Source organism: Salmo salar, chromosome 13 (genome assembly GCF_965601325.2).
Source record: "Salmo salar chromosome 13, fSalSal1, whole genome shotgun sequence".
Lineage (NCBI taxonomy): Eukaryota > Metazoa > Chordata > Actinopteri > Salmoniformes > Salmonidae > Salmo > Salmo salar.
Window position 1 is genome coordinate 89,739,893 of NC_138303.1, and position 20,550 is coordinate 89,760,442.

Sequence of the window (20,550 nt, forward strand, 5' to 3'; positions counted from 1 at the left end):
TGTGTTTATTTGAATGAGAGTGTGTGTATATGCATGTGTACAAACACCTGCACGGCATCAGCCTCAGGCAAACCGGCATTAGTTGTAAAAACACTGTCACTTAGTGTCTTTCAAATGTACTTTTATTATGTTTTATTTAGACTTTTGTTTTCCTTTATCTTTTGACCATCATTCTCTCTCTCACACAGCAACTCCACTCCCACTTGTCTCCAATTCCACATACCAACCCTCAGCTTCCCTCAGCCCATCCCATCTATCTCTGCTGGCCACCCACTTCATGTTTCTACGCAACACATATCTTTCAACTATGCTATGATGTTTAACGTACAATTTCAATCTATCTAATCGAATCTACAGATTGCGTGTTGAAGGTAAATACTTTTACTAAGAGTATTAGTATATTAGTAATTGACTGACCCGGTCTCTCCAGATCTCCTAACAGTACTATTTCTAGGGTCAATTTTAGATTAATGCTAGGCATTTTCAGCCATTCCTGAACCCGAGACCAGAAACAGGCTATCTGAGGGCAATACCAAAATAAATGGTCTATTGATTCGATGATGTTATGCCCCAAATATTCAACATTATGTTGGTGGCAAGATTTCTATATAATAATTTTAGCTGAAAAGCACGAAGTCTTGAATCTTCCGTTGTTTTATATATTAACTCATACACCCTGTACCATGGAATCGGTACATTAAAAATCTCTTCCCAACTATTTTGCAATCTGTATGGCACAGTTGTCACGGTTGTCGTACGATGAAGGAGCGGACCAAAGTGCAGCGTGATTATCGTTCTACATTTTTATTATTAAACTGTGACACTATGCAATCCATACAAAATAAACTGAATAACAAAAACAACAAACCGTGACGCAGAGGTGAAACATACACTAACTCAAAGACAATCTCCCACAAACCCAGGTGGGAAAAACACCTACTTAAGTATGATCTCCAATTAGAGACAACGATGACCAGCTGCCTCTAATTGGAGATCATCCCAAACAAACCCCAACATAGAAATACAAAACTAGAACATAACAACATAGAAAAACTAAACTAGAAAACCCCCCTGTCACGCCCTGACCTACTCTACCATAGAAAATACCAGCTTTCTATGGTCAGGACGTAACAACAGTTGTCAACATCCTAGTTCTCAAATGAAACTGCTATACTTTCCTATTTATGCTATTTTTATTCCTCCGCCAGTTTTGATCCTTTATATTGGGCAGACAGACCAGCTCCCTACCTCCTCCCGCTGCCACCCGCCTCCTCCATTTTTTGGGCAATGCTGTAATCAATTGGTTGTACTCTTGGATTGAGCAGACCTTCCCGTACAATCCTGATAATTCCATGAAGGACATAACTCTACCATTACAATTTACAATATCATTTAAGAACAAAATACCCTTTTCAAACATCTTTCCCATAAATACAGGTATTTTATCAACCAGCACATTTGAGTTCAGCCATAATATTTGTTGTAATATTTGTTCTATCTTTTCAGGGGGATGAAATTGAAATTGTAGCCAGCTCTGCAATGCTTGTTTGAAAAAGACAGATACTTTGAAAAAAGTATCGTTTTCAATTAATCGAAAATGAGACATGGCAATCTGCACAAAGGCAAAAAGGCCATTTTTAAACAATGTATGAGCTTTTCTTATTAATCTACTTGAGAACCATTTAGGGTTAAAATAAAACTTTTGAAGGAGTGAAGCTTTTAGAGAGAGGTTTAGTGCTTAAATATTTAATAATCTCAACCCACCCAATTCATATTCGTTATATAGATAGGCTCATTTTATTTTACTGGTTTAGCGTCCCAGATAAAGAGATATTTTTTGCTCATGTGATTTGAAAAACGAATCATCATAATGGCTAATATTTAACATGACACAAATTGTTAAATAAAACGGAGAAAAGCCTGGGTCTCCAAATTTCATCCCTGCAAATAATGAGGGAATACAATACAATTCTGAATAACGGAACAGCTATTTATTTATAGCTTTCTTCACTATGGAAAAGGAACACACCTCCGCCATATCTTCATTTCTTTGATCTCCACTCCAAAGGAATAGCGGGTGAATAGCATGCTATTCTCATGCTTAAATTCAAGGTCAGAATACGCAGAGACAAATGTGCAAAAAAAGGGAAATACGTTCCATTTATGCAAGCTTAACTTGGGTCGGAATCCCCCCCTTTGTGATTAGTTATATAAAGAAGATTTGTGGTTGGACTGGAACCAGTGAATTTTGAAAGGTGAGAGGTCATCTCTCCATGGCTCAGCTTACACAGTACCTTCCCAACAACTAGGCCAAACTCTAAACCATGACCTGGGGAAATAAAGAGTTCGGGGACCTTACAGTATGTCAGTCCAAAATGTGCATCTAATAGTGTCTAAAGGAAAATCTGTGTAAAATTAAGAGTATGTAATTGACAAACAAAAGGGTCTACAGAATGAGCACATTATGGAGGATGTGGGAGACATTGAATTGCTTAATAACTATAATCAGGTAATAGTCTTTTTCACACTTCACCTCAATCAATTTTTCACTTTTTTCTGTCTCTCACTTTTCTCTAAGTATAGCTGTTCAAGCAGATGAGAGGACAGAGGCGTTTGGAAGGTGAGGGGATGAGAGGACCACTCAAATGGTCATTGTGCTGTCTGCCCAAAATACATTAATATTATTGAGGTGAGAGGTCAACTGCAGACCTAAGGGAACAAGTCCCGGCCGTGACAAGCATGAAGTGTCACAAAGAGATAGGGAGAGAGGGATAGAGGGTACAACGAGAGAATGAGAGAGCACACAAAATAGTGCTAGGAGAATCTCTTTTGTCTGATCCTGACGGATTCATTACTATACAGCCCTGCTATCAGGGATGTTAGATTTACAGTGTATTTGGAAAGTATTCAGACCCCTTCACTTTTTCCACATTTTGTTACGTTACAGCCTTATTCTAAAATGTATTAAATAAAAAAAAAATCTCATCGATCTACACACAATACCTCATAATGACAAAGTGAAAACAGGTTTTAATATTTTGGTGCAAATTTATAAAAAATAAAAAACACATCTTATTTACAAACAGTGAGGGAAAAAAGTGTTTGATCCCCTGCTGATTTTGTACGTGTGCCCACTGACAAAGAAATGATCAGTCTATAATTTTAATGGTAGGTTTATTTGAACAGTGAGAGACAGAATAACAACAACAAAAAATCCTGAAAAACGCATGTCAAAAATGTTATAAATTGATTAGCATTTTAATGAGGGAAATAAGTATTTGACCCTTCTGCAAAACATGACTTAGTACTTGGTGACAAAACCCTTGTTGGCAATCACTGAGGTCAGACGTTTCTTGTAGTTGGCCACCAGGTTTGCACACATCTCAGGAGGGATTTTGTCCAACTCTTCTTTGCAGATCTTCTCCAAGTCATTAAGGTTTCGAGGCTGACATTTGGCAACTCGAACCTTCAGCTCCCTCCACAGATTTTCTAGGCCACTCCAGGTCCTTAATGTGCTTCTTCTTGAGCCACTCCTTTGTTGCCTTGGCCGTGTGTTTTGGGTCATTGTCATGCTGGAATACCCATCCATGACCCATTTTTAATGCCCTGGCTGAGGGAAGGAGGTTCTCACCCAAGATTTGACGGTACATGGCCCCGTCCATCGTCCCTTTGATGCGGTGAAGTTGTCCTGTCCCCTTAGCAGAAGAATATCCCCAAAGCATAATGTTTCCACCTCCATGTTTGATGGTGGGGATGGTGTTCTTGGGGTCATAGGCAGCATTCCTCCTCCTCCAAACACGGCGAGTTGAGTTGATGCCAAAGAGCTCCATTTTGGTCTCATTTGACCACAACACTTTCACCCAGTTGTCCTCTGAATCATTCAGATGTTCATTGGCAAACTTCAGACGGGCATGTATATGTGCTTTCTTGAGCAGGGGGACCTTGCGGGCGCTGCAGGATTTCAGTCCTTCACGGCGTAAGGTGTTACCAATTGTTTTCTTGGTGACTATGGTCCCAGCTGCCTTGAGATCATTGACAAGATCCTCCCGTGACAGTTCTTTAGTTTTTCTTCCATTTGCGAATAGTCGCACCAACTGTTGTCACCTTCTCACCAAGCTGCTTGGCGATGGTCTTGCAGCCCCTTCCAGCCTTGGTTAGGTCTGCAATCTTGTCCCTGACATCCTTGGAGAGCTCTTTGGTCTTGGCCATGGTGGAGAGTTTGGAATCTGACTGATTGCTTCTGTGGACAGGTGTCTTTTATACAGGTAACAAACTGAGATTAGGAGCACTCCCTTTAAGAGTGTGCTCCTAATCTCAGCTTGTTACCTGTATAAAAGACACTAGAAATCTTTCTGATTGAGAGGGGGTGAAATACTTATTTCCCTCATTAAAATGCAAATCAATTTATAACATTTTTGACATGCGTTTTTCTGGAATTTTTTGTTGTTATTCTGTCTCTCACTGTTCAAATAAACCTACCATTAAAATTATAGAATAATCATTTCTTTGTACAAAATCAGCAGGGGATCAAATACTTTTTTCCCTCACTGTAAGTATTCAGACCCTTTGCTATGAGACTCGAAATTGAGCTCAGGTGTATCCTGTTTCCATTGATCAGCTCTGTGGAGATGGGAGAACCTTCCAGAAAGACAACCATCTCTGCAGCACTCCACCAATCAGGTCTTTATGGCAGAGTGACCAGACGGAAGCCTCTCCTCAGTAAAAGGCACATGACAGCCCACTTGGAGTTTGCCAGAAGGCACCTTAAGGACTCTCAGACCATGAGAAACAATATTCTCTGGTCTGATGAAATCAAGATTGAACTCTTTGGCCTGAATGCCAAGCTTTGCGTCTGGAAGAAACCATGCTACGGTGAAGCATGGTGGTGGCAGCATCATGCTGTTGGGATATTTTTCAGCGGCAGATACTGGGAGACTAGTCAGGATCGAGGGAAAGAAGAACGGAGCAAAGTATAAAGAAATCCTTAATGAAAACCTGCTCCAGAGAGCTTAGGACCTTAGCCTGGGGCGAAGGTTCACCTTCCAACAGGAAACAGCCAAGACAACACAAAAGTGGCTTCGTGACAAGTCTCTGAATGTCATTGAATGGCCCAGCCAGAGCCCGGACTTGATCCCGATTGAACATCTCTGGAGTGACCTGAATATAGCTCTGCAGCGACAATCCCCATCCAACCTGACAGAGCTTGAGAGGCTATGCAGAGAACAATTGGAGAAACCCCCAAATACAGGTGTGCCAAGCTTGTAGCGTCATATCCAAGGAGACTCAAGGCCGCAATCGCTGCCAAAGGTGCTTCAACAAAGTACTGATTAAAGGGTCTGAATACTTATGTAAATGTAATATTTCATTATTATAATTTTTTTTACATATGCAAAACATTATGTTGCTTTGTCATTATGGGTTATTGTGTGTAGATTGATGTGGGAAAAACACCAATTTAATCAATTTTTGAATAAAGCTGTAACGTAGCAAAATGTGGAAAAAGTTAAGGGGTCTGAATACTTTCCGAATGACCTGTAAGGTAGCACACAACCAAATTATTAAGGGTTAAGATATTATATCTTTATAATGTCCCATTGCAAACCAGTATAATATTTTTCATATTTTGAAAGTACAGTGTGTTAGAAAGTTTCAAATGAGGTTAATTAGAACCTAGCATGTATATCTTTTAGATGAATACAAGGTCGTTCCACCTCAAAAAGCACAAGAAAGGGATTCGAAACCAACTAACATTGTGCTAACACTAGTTAGCATTGGCTTGCGAAACTACCTCTAACTTCCTTCATACTAGACACAGAGACATAAAAATGGTATCCATGAATTCATCTGACTCTGGGGAAGTAGATAAATGGCCTCGTTGCCAAAATCCAAAAGTATCCCTTTAATTTCTCCAAGATAAAATTATATTTCAACAAAATAATGTTTCAGGAAAGCCATTATTACCTGTTTATAACTACAGAAGCAATTTCAGAACAATCTGAGATGGTGGGTGTCAGGGCTTGCTGAAATGATAACTGGTTAAGTGCAGTAGGAGAGTATTATCCTGTCAACATGGTCAACAACATGTGGGTGGTATAAGAAAATCAAACTAATTAACAGTCATAAATGGTGACCCTGTCCGTTGCTCTGAATGCCTTACTACTAGAATGCTTGTAATAAATCATGAACCACCATAATATGAGGCGGCTGAAAGAACGATAGAGCATGCTCAGTCTAGCAGACAGCAAAGTCTTTCTCCAGTTGTGTTATTACATGTAAGACAATGCATCGCAAGATGAATAGCTTTGGCACCACGCCAGGACTGTGGCAGAGCTTGGTGGAGTTCCTAACCCCCAAGTTGTACTGGTCAGAGCTATAAATTGATTAAAGGCCCAGTGCAGTCAAAAGCGTGATTTACCTGTGTTTTATATATATTTCTACACTATGATGTTGGAATAATACTGTGAAATTGTGAAAATGATGATAATGCCCTTCCAGTGTAAGAGCTGTTTGAAAAGACCACCTTAAATTTCAGCCTGTTTTGGTGAGATGGAGTTTTAGCCTGCCTGGTGATATCAACAGGGTATACATTAGGTAACAGACCAATAAGAAAGATAGTTCCAAACCTCTCTGCCAATAACAGATAGTTTTCAGTTTTCCCCTACCCACTCAGACCACTCCCAGACAGTCCTAGCAAAATTCTTGCTTGAGAAATTGCTCTTTGCTAAGAAGCCATTTTTGTTTATTCTTGACCATTTTAATTGAAAACAATCACAGTAAGGTACTTAATTGTTACCCAGAAATGATTTGATATTGAGATAAAAACGGTTGAATTGGACCTTTAAGAGCAGAAATTAATTACATGTTTAATCCAGAATTCATTAGTAGAAGCCGCTGAACAGATGGAAGAAATTCTGGGAAGTCCCTCCTGGTCTGAGTCAATGGGCTTTAAGTTTGGATTATTACACTTTGCCGTTATCCAAAGGGACGCACGCAGCCAGGCTACAAAACTGGCTTTCAGCAGGGTGGCCATTTGGCTGTAGGTTTTGATATGGTTTCTCAGTGCTGGAATGTGCAAATAGATATTGTAGAGGGATGCAAGAACACAGTACCATGACCACGAGAGGTGAATAGGGACTCCTGTAAATACACATAAGAATCCTGCTCCGATTACGATGTTGCCGTGGTGAGGGTGGCGATCTAGAACAAAGTGATGGTCTGGTGTAACCTGCAGGCAATCAGAGAGCATGCATACTCCTGTTAAAGTCTCCTTAGTACCTTACAGTACCTTGTGTACAGTGCATTTATCTTCATTTTATCTACAAGCGTAAATCAAGAAAATTATGAGTCAAGAGCTCGGTTTCCATCCAATTGGCGACAGATTTTCACGTGAATATTATAAAATCTGCATAAAAACAATATCCCACCTGATTAAAATGCTGTGCATGATGACATAGTGCACATGAAAATAACTTCTGAGTTTAAAATGTACTGAACCCCCCCCCCAAGTTAAATGGGCTTCCATCGCATTCTCAAATGTTTGGTTATATAGTGAATGTACCCACTCTGGTCTTGGCACATGTGCTCTAACCAACAGCTTGCACAATATTTATTATAAAGGAACATTGTCATACCCATGCACTTTCACTGACTACACTGTGAAGTTCATCCTAATTGATTTAATCTGTTGCCTAATAAACTGCATGCTCTCCTGAGTCGTAGTGGGAGGACCACACACCACATTACGTAACTGGTGATGGTTATTATAGCGATGGTTATTATATTGATGGTTAATATATTGATGGTTATTATATTGATGGTTATTATATCGATGGTTAATATATTGATGGTTAATATATTGATGGTTATTATAGCGATGGTTATTATATTGATGGTTAATATATTGATGGTTATTTTATCGATGGTTATTATATCGATGGTTAATATATCGATGGTTATTATAGCGATGGTTAATATATTGATGGTTAATATATTGATGGTTATTATATTGATGGTTAATATATTGATGGTTAATATATTGATGGTTATTATATTGATGGTTAATATATTGATGGTTATTATATCGATGGTTATTATATTGATGGTTAATATATTGATGGTTATTATATTGATGGTTATTATATCGATGGTTAATATATTGATGGTTAATATATTGATGGTTATTATAGCGATGGTTATTATATTGATGGTTAATATATTGATGGTTATTTTATCGATGGTTATTATATCGATGGTTAATATATCGATGGTTATTATAGCGATGGTTAATATATTGATGGTTAATATATTGATGGTTATTATATTGATGGTTAATATATTGATGGTTAATATATTGATGGTTATTATATTGATGGTTAATATATTGATGGTTATTATATCGATGGTTATTATATTGATGGTTATTATATCGGGGATGGTTAATATATTGATGGTTATTATAGCGATGGTTATTATATTGATGGTTAATATATCGATGGTTATTTTATCGATGGTTATTATATCGATAGTTAATATATCGATGGTTATTATAGCGATGGTTATTATATTGATGGTTAATATATTGATGGTTATTATATCGATGGTTATTATATTGATGGTTAATATATTGATGGTTATTATATCGATGGTTATTATATCGATGGTTAATATATTGATGGTTAATATAGCGATGGTTATTATATTGATGGTTAATATATCGATGGTTATTATATTGATGGTTAATATATTGATGGTTATTATAGCGATGGTTAATATATTGATGGTTAATATTGTCACACCCTGACCTGAGAGATGTTTTGTTTCTCTATTTTGGTTAGGTCAGGGTGTGATTTGGGTGGGCATTCGAGATTTGTAGTTCTTTGTTCTATTCTATGTTTTCTATTTCTATGTTGTCAGGGTCTAGTTCTGTATTTCTATGTTGGGGTTTTGTTTGGGATGATCTCCAATTAGAGGCAGCTGGTCCTCGTTGTCTTTAATTGGAGATTATACTTAAGTAGGTTTTTTTTTCCCCACTTGGGTTTGTAGGAGATTATCTTTGAGTCAGTGTATGTTTCACCTCTGCGTCACGGTTTGTTGTTTTTGTCATTCAGTTTATTTATGTATTGCATAGTTTCACAGTGTACACAAAATGTGAAACGACACACATGCTGCACTTTGGTCCGCTCCTCCTTACGACAGCCGTGACAAATATATCGATAGTTATTATAGCGATGTTTATTATACTGATGGTTATTATAGCGATGGTTATTATATTGATGGTTATTATAGCGATGGTTATTATACTGATGGTTATTATAGCGATGGTTATTATACTGATGGCTATTATAGCGATGGTTATTATACTGATGGTTATTATAGCGATGGTTATTATACTGATGGTTATTATAGCGATGGTTATTATATTGATGGTTATTATAGCGATGGTTATTATACTGATGGTTATTATAGCTGGTTATTATACTGATGGTTATTATAGCGATGGTTATTATATTGATGGTTATTATAGCGATGGTTATTATACTGATGGTTATTATAGCGATGGTTATTATACTGATGGTTATTATAGCGATGGTTATTATACTGATGGTTATTATAGCGATGGTTATTATATTGATGGTTATTATAGCGATGGTTATTATACTGATGGTTATTATAGCGATGGTTATTATACTGATGGTTATTATAGCGACGGTTATTATACTGATGGTTATTATAGCGATGGTTAATATATTGATGGTTCATATATTGATGGTTATTATAGCGATATTTGCGCATAAAGCCTTTTCCACTGCCATTTCTCGCATAATACATTTTACCGACACAAAAAGATCCAACCTTGTGAAGCATGTTTTGTTTTGTCAACTTTTGGGAAGTTTACTGTCAAATTAGTTGTTTCCATCAGGCCTGTCCTGACATTTTTTATCAGACATGTACAGTACTGCACTCCAGACATGGTGCCACAGGTTCAGAAGTGGTGTGGAAAAATGTGTCTTTTCTGAGGCCTGGAGTTTTTCCTGATCATATGACCACGTGAAGTAAACGTCTTGGCCCTATTCATAGGCTATGACAGGGTCCAACATTAGCTAATCTACTGGCCAGCACAGAATTTATACTGGCCTGGACATGGTGCAGTTTTTAAAATGCATTGTGGTCATGCAGGACCTATAATCCTCAAATTCAACTCTGAACCTTGAAGCCAGTTCCAATGCTTTTACTTATCAACAAAGCAGTTCAAGAAATATAGCTAAGAGAATATTTACTAAATAAATTAAAGTAGAAAATAAAATAACATTAACGATAACCAGGCTATATTCAGGGGATACTGGTACTGAGTCAATGTGCAGGCGTACAGGTTAGTCGAGGTCATTTGAACATGTGGGCAGGGGTAAAGGGACTATGCATAGATGTTCCCCTCTAATCAGGGACAGATTTAGACCTGGGGCACCAGGTGGGTGCAATGAATGATCAGGTAGGACAGAAAACCAACAGGCTCCGGACCTCGTAGGGTAAGAGTTGAGTACCCCTGGCCCCTGGCCTGACTGCTGGCCTATAGGTTAACATGCCTTCTCTCTACACTGAGTATACAAAACATTAAGAACACCTGCTCTTTTCATGACATAGACTGACCAGGTGAATCCAGGTGAAAGCTATGATCCCTTATTGATGTAATTTGTTAAATCCACTTCAATCAGTGTAGATGAAGGGGAAGACAGGTTAAAGAATGAGTTTTAAGCCTTGAGACAATTGAGACATTCAGAGGGTGGTAGTAGGTAGTAGGTGCCAGGCACACCGGTTTGTGTCAAGAACTACAACGCTGCTGGGTTTTCACAGTCAACAGTTTCCCGTGTGTATCAAGAATGGTCCACCACCCAAAGGACATCCAGCCAACTTGAAACAACTGTGGGAAGCATTGGAGCCAACACGGGACTCCAATATTAAGCGAAGGTGTTCCTAATGTTTGGTATACTCAGTTTATATGCAGCTATTAATAGGCTATATTTGGTTATTATGATATCTATTGAAAAACTGTTTAATATACACTGAACAAAAATATAAACGTAACATGCAACATTTTCATCGATTTTACTGAGTTAGTCAATTGAAATAATTTAATTAGGCCCTAATCTATGGATTTCACATGACTGAGAATACAGATATACCTTTAAAAAAGTTGGGGCGTTGATCAGAAAACCAGTCAGTATCTGCTGTGACCACCATTTGCCTCATGCAGCGCGCCACATCTCCTTCGCATAGAGTTGATCAGGCTGTTGATTGTGGCCTGTGGAATGTTGTCCCACTCCTCTTCAATGGCTGTGCGAAGTTAGTGGATATTGGAGGGAACTGGAACACTCTGTTATACACATCAATCCAGAGCATCCAAACATGCTCAATGGGTGACATGTCAGGTGAGTATGCAGGCCATGGAAGAACAGGGACATTTTCATCTTCCAGGAATTGTGTACAGATCCTTGCGTCAAATGAGGTAATGGCAGCGGATGAATGGCACGACAATGGGCCTCAGGATCTCGTGACGGTATCTCTGTGCATTCAAATTGCCATCGATAAAATGAAATTGCGTTTGTTGTCCGTACCTTATGCCTGCCCATACTACAACCCCACCGTCACCATGGGGCACTTTGTTCTCAACGTTGACATGAGCAAACCGCTCGCCCACACGTCTGCCATCTGCCCGGCACAGTTGAAACCGCGATTCACCTGTGAAGAGCACACTTCTCCAGCGTGCCAGGGGCCATCGAAGGTGAGCATTTGCTTACTGAAGTCAGTTACGATACCAAACAGCAGTCAGGTCAAGGCCCTGGTGAGGACGACGAGCATGCAGATGAGCTTCCCTGAGATGGTTTTTGAAGGTTTGGTTCGGTTGTGCAAACCCACAGTTTAATCAGCTGTCCTGGTGACTGGTCTCAGACGATCCCACAGGTGTAGAAACCGGATGTGGAGGTCCTGGGCTGGTGTGGTTACACCTGGTCTGCGGTTATGAGGCCGGTTGGATGTTCTGCCAACTTCTAAAAAATGACGGTGGAGGCACCTTATGGTAGAGAAATGAACATTCAATTATCTGGCAACAGCTCTGGTTGACATTCTTGCAGTCAGCATGCCAATTGTACGCTCCCTCAAAACTTAACATCTGAGGCATTTTGTTGTGTGACAAAACACATGCACATTTTAGAGTAGCCTTTTATTTTCCCCAGCACAAGCCATGTGTCTGCTCAATTAGTAGTATTCTATGTTTTCACATGCAAAAGTGAATGCTTTTGATAAAAATGCTTTACATATATGGAAATGTTATGAAATGTTATGGAAAATAGATTTTGAATGTTTCTGGACGGTGCACCATGCTGCCTTGTTAACAACATGACCAAGCGGCGCAGATTACTGTTAGATTTGACCCTTTCACGTCACGGTGACCCGCGGCTCAACATTATCCAATCAGCCCTCTGTCCTGGCTACAGTAGCCTAGGCTAGCCAAGACAAATGCTAAAGTGCATTTTATTTGCTTTCTTTTCGCAGACTATCAACAGAAGCCAGCATATTGCTAGTATGTTCAATATTTAAGGTTTACTTTTGTAAATAAATCAGCTCAGTGAGTAGATTGATGGGTGCTTCTTTTTTCTCTTGACAGCTGGCGTGTGCTGTGTGAATGTATATGAAGCTATCCTCTTCTGTACTGCTCGAGATTTTGTGACTTACAGGAGCATAGTGTTGCTTGATTAATGGCCAATCATATTGCTCAAATACAAATAGCATGACTTTTCTATGTGTAGTCTTCAATGGTTTTCAATGGTAGACTGCGACAGAGCAAGTAAATATTATACTGGAACGCAAAAATGCGCTGAGAAGTTACTGGGCTAATCGGTGCTTTTGCTTTGAAAGTGGTGTGAAGTGCTAGGAAAAATGCTGTCTCACCACATGTTTCTGGAAGCTCTGCTTTACTTGCATAAAAAGGTTGGATGGAAACCTGGTTATTGTTTAAGCCATAGCCGCGGGAAGTAGGGGTGCTGAGGGTGCTGCACCACCCTTTTTTTTCTCACGAAAGTAGTGCGCTGGGCCTTTACTAGTCCTGTATTAGCGGAACGATAAAGCTGTCTGTAGCGTGGGCAACAAAAAATATTCAGCCGCACTCCCCCCTTGACAAAAACTTTTCAGCAACCCCACCCCAAACATCTTCCCGCGGCTATGGTTGAAGTACATTGTTAAACCACTACTGAAAATGGGTCCCTCAGTGTTCTCTCTTCAATGATGTTGTTTAGAGTCTCTCTGAGAGTTTGCCACATGCTCTCATCCTAATTATATGAATCCAAACTGGATTGTTGAATGCAACTTGTGTTTCACGCTCAATTGAGTCACTCAACAGAACGTTGTAATTATAATGTCATGAGTGCTGTTAGAATTACATATTCAATAGTTTTCGGCGCTCTGAAAATAGCCAATACTAATGATATTGATGATTTAGTCAGACAGCAAAATCTCTACTTAGATTAGTGAGGATTAATTCATCTAGTGAATTGGTTAGTTCATTTTAGCTCTGGTTAACTGTAGTACATGGACATCAGTAGTCTGACTGTGTACAGGCAGCTCTCCACCAGGGCTGGTTCTGGCTCCAGTCCAGAGAGGTAGAGAGACACAAACTGGGAGAGGAGGAGGATGTTTGTCCTGTCCGTCTGTCTGACCCTCTCCTTATGTTCCATCTCACTGCCCCATGTGATAGCAGTTCTGAGGAACACAAGGCCGATAGCACCAGTTAATTAATAAACAGCATAAAGCAAATTTTAAATACCTGTGCATCCTTAGAGATTTTCTCTGATGAAAATGACTTGCTTTTAGAGGATAACAAGTTTCATTCACACTCTCTACAATAGTGTATTTAAATAGGAAAGACTATACCCTCAAAGCCCTCAAATAGCGTCCTCTGTGTATTCTCTCCTCACAATAGGGATCTGATTACAGTGTGAAGGAGTGTTGCTGTCAGGCTATCCCCTCCATAGGACAGCAGTTATTTTGCCCAGGGAAATGGCACTAATAGTTGCTGCATTATTCAGTGTCAGTAAGTGACACTTTCTGTATCCAGGGCGTGTCACAGTGTTCCTCACCTTCATCAGGCCTGGGCACTCATTGGAGAGAAGGCCATACAAGTGGTAATGCGCTCCCTCCGCTCCCATCTGGACGAAGCAGGGGAAGTGGCTGATGCCATATGTGCCCGGGGCAGACAGATTTAACAGACCTTCCTCAGAGGGAACACACCCTCCCTATAAGCTTCCTCTGGTGTTACTTGTGCTGTAACGGCCATCGTTGAAATGAGACCAAGGTGCAGCGGAGGATGTGTTCATCTTGTAAGGTTTTTAATGACCGAAAGAACACTATACAAAAATAAACCAAAAAGAACGATCAGCAACAGTTCTGTCAGGATACAAACTCTAAACAGAAAACATTCACCCACAAACCCCAAAGGAAAAACAGGCTGCCTATGTATGACTCTCAATCAGCAACAACGATCTACACCTGTTCCTGATTGAGAGCCATACACAGCCGAAACAAAGAAAACCACCAACATAGAAAAAGAAACCTAGAACGCCCACCCATGTCACACTCTGGCCTAACCAAAAATAGAGAACAAAAAACCCTCTCTATGGCCAGGGCGTTACAGTACCCCCCCCAAAGGTGCGGACTCCGGCCGCAAAACCTGACTCTAAAGGGGAGGGTCCGGGTGGGCCTTCCTACGGCAGCGGCTCTGGTGCGGGACGTGGACCCCGCTCCACCCTCGGCTTAGCCCACTTAGGTGGCGTCCCTGGCTGCGCCGGAGGACTGGCGGGTGACCCTGGCTGCGCCCGGCTGGCGACCCTGGCTGCGCCCGGCTGGCGGGAGACCCTGGCTGCGCCCGGCTGGCGGGCGACCCTGGCGGCTCCGGACAGGCGGGCGACCCTGGCGGCTCCGGACAGGCGGGCGACGCTGGCGGCTCCGGACAGGCGGGCGACGCTGGCGGCTCCGGACAGGCGGGCGGCTCTGGCGGCTCCGGACAGGCGGGCGGCTCTGGTGGTTCCGGACAGGTGAGCGGCTCTGGCGGCTCCGGACAGGCGGGCGGCTCTGGCAGCTCTGGCCCAGGATTCACCAGGCTGGGGAGACATGCAGGAGGCCTGGCTCTGGGTGCAGGCACAGGACTCACCAGGCTAGGGAGACCCACAGGAGGCCTGGTCCGAGGAGGAGGCACAGGATGTACCAGGATGGGGAGACCCACTGGAGGCCTGGTCCTGGGAGGAGGCACAGGATAGACCAGGCTGGAGAGACCCCCTGGAGGCCTGGTCCTGGGAGGAGGCACAGGATAGACCAGGCTGGAGAGACCCACTGGAGGCCTGGTCCGAGGAGACACCCTCCTGAGGCAATACGCAGTGAGTTATAGCAGTCCGTGTCTTTGACAGACACTGCATAGTCAGACACAGGGCAGTAACATGCTCTGGGGGAGATGGACGGTCCATCTGCAGAATAAATAACTACTTGTTCTCCCTTACCCTTAGCAGGGCCATGATAGAAAACGCTTTCTATATTTCTGTAACTAAGAGGATTTATAATCAAATCTCCCAGGTCTTACTGTGGTAGAGCAGATCCTTTGTCTAGGGAAAACATTAGAGTCACAAGGGCTTGAACATACAGAGAGGTTGACTACATGAATGTAAGCTATGGAATAAAAGGCTATAGAAAGACTGCAGGCAAGCTATAGAAAGACTACCAGACAAGCTATAGAAAGACTACCAGACAATGTATAGAAAGACTACCAGACAAGCTATAGAAAGACTACCAGACAATCTATAGAAAGACTACCAGACAAGCTATAGAAAGACTACCAGACAAGCTATAGAAAGACTACCAGACAAGCTATAGAAAGACTACTAGACAAGCTATAGAAAACCGTAGACATACCAGGTAACTACAGCACATGTAACGCCCTGGCCATAGAGAGGGTTTTTTGTGGTACACACACCGTGGAATGTTTGTGTATGCGAATGTGCGTGTGTATGTGCATGTACATGTGCATGCACGTGTCTAAAATGTCTGTGACTGTACCTGTAGTGGTTGTTGTACTCCAGTATGGGCCACCAGTGTGTTGGCCCAGGGCCCAGCTGTAGTGGTAGTTGTAGTCCAGTATGGGCCACCAGTGTGTTGGCCCAGGTCCCAGCTGTAGTGGTAGTTGTAGTCCAGTATGGGCCTCCAGTGTGTTGGCCCAGGGCCCAGCTGTAGTCATTGTTGTAGTCCAGTATGGGCCACCAGTGTGTTGACCCAGGGCCCAGCTGTAGTGGTAGTTGTAGTCCAGTATGGGCCACCAGTGTGTTGGCCCAGGGCCCAGCTGTAGTGGTAGTTGTAGTCCAGTATGGGCCACCAGTGTGTTGGCCCAGGGCCCAGCTGTAGTGATAGTTGTAGTCCAGTGTGGGCCACCAGTGTGTTGGCCCAGGGCCCAGCTGTAGTGGTAGTTGTAGTCCAGTATGGGCCACCAGTGTGTTGGCCCAGGGCCCAGCTGTAGTGATAGTTGTAGTCCAGTGTGGGCCACCAGTGTGTTGGCCCAGGGCCCAGCTGTAGTGGTAGTTGTAGTCCAGTATGGGCCACCAGTATGTTGGCCCAGGGCCCAGCTGTAGTGATAGTTGTAGTCCAGTATGGGCCACCAGTGTGTTGGCCCAGGGCCCAGCTGTAGTGGTAGTTGTAGTCCAGTATGGGCCACCAGTGTGTTGGCCTAAGGCCCCGCTGTAATCACCAGGCTCTCTGGCCCGTAGACCCCACTTGCTGTCGTCACGGTGAGTGAAGAGCCAGGCTGGACTTTTGTAACCTTATCACCATCCTTAACACTCCCCCCAGACTCTGGAACTGTCTCTGGGAATGCATGGGACAGATGCAGAGATATGGGGAAAATCCTCTTACTTCCCTTAGCAGTCCTATGGGCCTGTATCAAATTCATGGAGGAGCCTGACTAAGATTTGAACCTGAGTCCCTGTGACTGTTACAGATGTAGGATCTTAATTTGAGTTAGTTTGCTATAGCAGGAAAATAATCCTGCAGCAACAAGAAATGTAGATTATATTTTTGTGGGGTTGATACATTTTTTGTAAGGGAAAATTAAGTCTGAAATTTCAGTGGAAATTACACATTTCAGAAGCCTTTTTAAACCTCAAATATACTATGTTTTAAATATCCCACATTGCAGGAAAGTTATCCTGCATCAGGGTGATCAAATTAAGATCCTACATCTGTAGTCCAATCCTTATTCATTACACCAAGAGGTCTGAACCTCTCTGCAGGGTCATTAGGTGTTGAACGAAGGTTGCTCCAGGGGCCCTGCCTGTACCTTGCTGCTCTGAGGGCCCGGCCTGCATACAGGACCCCAGCTGTGTGTCTATGAGGGCCCCCTCCCCAGCCAGCAGGTTGACCTGGGGGAGCCTCTGACTGAACTCCACTGGTCCCAGGGTCTCTGTGGTAACCTGGTTCCTCTCTCTGGCTGAACTCCTCTGGGCCCAGGGTCTCTGTGGGAACCTGGTTCCTCTCTCTGGCTGAACTCCTCTGGTCCCAGGGTCTCTGTGGGAACCTAGTTCCTCTCTCTGGCTGAACTCCTCTGGTCCCAGGGTCTCTGTGGGAACCTGGTTCCTCTCTCTGGCTGAACTCCTCTGGTCCCAGGGTCTCTGTGGGAACTTGGTTCCTCTCTCTGGCTGAACTCCTCTGGTCCCAGGGTCTCTGTGGGAACCTGGTTCCTCTTGCTGGCTGAACTCCACTGGTCCCAGGGTCTCTGTGAGAAACTGGTTCCTCTCTTTGGCTGAACTCCACTGGTCCCAGGGTCTCTGTGAGAAACTGGTTCCTCTCTTTGGCTGAACTCCACTGGTCCCAGGGTCTCTGTGAGAAGCTGGTTCCTCTCTTTGGCTGAACTCTCCAGGGTGCTTCTGAGCTGCTGGAAGTCCACGTCATCCTCAGGGCTCTTCACCAGGATACCAGTACGCCTGGGAGTGGGATTGGAAGAAACAAATGAAGTCCTCAAGTGTGTAGATGTTTGTGTATCATCAAGAGAACATTTTGACTGTTACCTGAGGCAGTTATTAAAGCATCCTGCCTACAGTGCCCAGTAAAAATAATAACATGGCCCTTTGCACTTTTGGCTCAGACAGAACTATTCATTTCCTATCAATACCACTATTACTGCACTGGCCAAATTCCTCAATCTCTTATTTCTGACAAGTTTGTGTTTTATGCAAGTTTGTTACATGTGCATACAGTACAGTATATCATGCATCTCAGTGTACTGTTGTGCAGTTGGGCCACCCAGGACGGCTGGGCTGCAGGCCCTCTGAGAGGCTGCCTCTAATTGAGTGGTCTGGGTGATGGATGGTCTCTGGGGCGATGTATGACTGCTGTTTTCTCTGGTGCACCCGGTGCGGATGGCCCGCTGTGATGCATGTGCAGCGCCCCAGCCAGGAGACTGCTCCATTCATCAGCTTTCCTCTCCTCTCCCTGACCCCCGCTCCACTAGGTGGGTGTAAATATGATCTGCACCCCCAGTGCGGCCCACCCGGCATTGAGTGATGGGCACAGTGTCCGGGGGCTGACAGAGGGCACCCAGCCAGGCTGGCTCAGCTAGACTCAGCCAGGCCCCCGCCCCCACAGCCCCCACAGCCCCCACAGGCAAAGCACTCATCCATCCTCCTCACTGAAGGATCCATTAGGCCGGTGAAATACAATCCAGGAAACTGGTATCGCTCACCAAGATTTACACAGCCCCCCCCCTCTATCTTTCATTGTCTCAATGGTTTTTAAAGGTCAAGGACATCCCTGCTTTAAGGCCCACGCCTCAGCCCTTATATCATCCTGTATATGCCTTAAACTGCATATACAGGATGATGCTGGGGTTCAAATGCAGGATGGAAGTCAGTTGACCCTCTATAGTCTATTAAATCAAACTGCATATGTCATTGTTTTTCTTGCTAGTATTGTAGCGTGTTATTTCACTGTTCTTTCCCCCTCAGACAATAATCTCTCCCACGCTAACATAACCTCACCAGATGCCTGTGATAGGTCAGTGAGCTGGAAAGGTGTCCTATCAGCTTTGGTTTGTGTGTTGCTAAGTCTAGCCCAGTGAGAACCGCCTTACGGTAACATGAGTGAACTCTCTCCTGTCATATCTACTCATGTCCATAAACACACAGTAAAAAATAGGCTCAGTTCAGGGCACTCTGTGGGAACCTAGTTCTTCTCTCTGGCTGAACTCCTCTGGTCCCAGGGTCTCTGTTCGAACCTGGTTCCTTTCTCTGGCTGAACTCCACTGGTCCCAGGGTCTCTGTGGGAACTTGGTTCCTCTCTCTGGCTGAACTCCTCTGGTCCCAGGGTCTCTGTGGGAACCTAGTTCCTCTCTCTGGCTGAACTCCTCTGGTCCCAGGGTCTCTGTGGGAACTTGGTTCCTCTCTCTGGCTGAACTCCACTGGTCCCAGGGTCTCTGTGGGAACCTGGTTCCTCTCTCTGGCTGAACTCCACTGGTCCCAGGGTCTCTGTGGGAACTTGGTTCCTCTCTCTGGTTGAACTCCTCTGGTCCCAGGGTCTCTGTGGGAACCTAGTTCCTCTCTCTGGCTGAACTCCTCTGGTCCCAGGGTCTCTGTTCGAACCTGGTTCCTCTCTCTGGCTGAACTCGTCTGGTCCCAGGGTCTCTGTGGTAACCTGGTCCCTCTCTCTGGCTGAACTCCTCTGGTCCCAGGGTCTCTGTTCGAACCTGGGTCCTCTCTCTGGCTGAACTCCACTGGTCCCAGGGTCTCTGTGGGAACTTGGTTCCTCTCTCTGGCTGAACTCCTCTGGTCCCAGGGTCTCTGTGGGAACCTAGTTCCTCTCTCTGGCTGAACTCCTCTGGTCCCAGGGTCTCTGTGGGAACTTGGTTCCTCTCTCTGGCTGAACTCCTCTGGTCCCAGGGTCTCTGTGGGAACCTAGTTCTTCTCTTTGGCTGAACTCCTCTGGTCCCAGGGTCTCTGTGGGAACCTAGTTCCTCTCTCTGGCTGAACTCCTCTGGTCCCAGGGTCTCTGTTCGAACCTGGTTCCTCTCTCTGGCTGAACTCCTCTGGTCCCAGGGTCTCTGTTTGAACCTGGTTCCTCTCTCTGGCTGAACTCCTCTGGTCCCAGGGTCTCTGTGGTAACCTGGTTCCTCTCTCTGGCTGAACTCCTCTGGTCCCAGGGTCTCTGTGGGAACCTAGTTCCTCTCTCTGGCTGAACTCCTCTGGTCCCAGGGTCTCTGTGGGAACCTGGTTCCTCTCTCTGGCTGAACTCCACTGGTCCCAGGGTCTCTGTGGGAACCTGGTTCCTCTCTCTGGCTGAACTCCTCTAGTCCCAGGGTCTCTGTGGTAACCTGGTTCCTCTCTCTGGCTGAACTCCTCTGGTCCCAGGGTCTCTGTGGGAACCTAGTTCCTCTCTCTGGCTGAACTCCTCTGGTCCCAGGGTCTCTGTTCGAACCTGGTTCCTCTCTCTGGCTGAACTCCTCTGGTCCCAGGGTCTCTGTGGGAACCTAGTTCC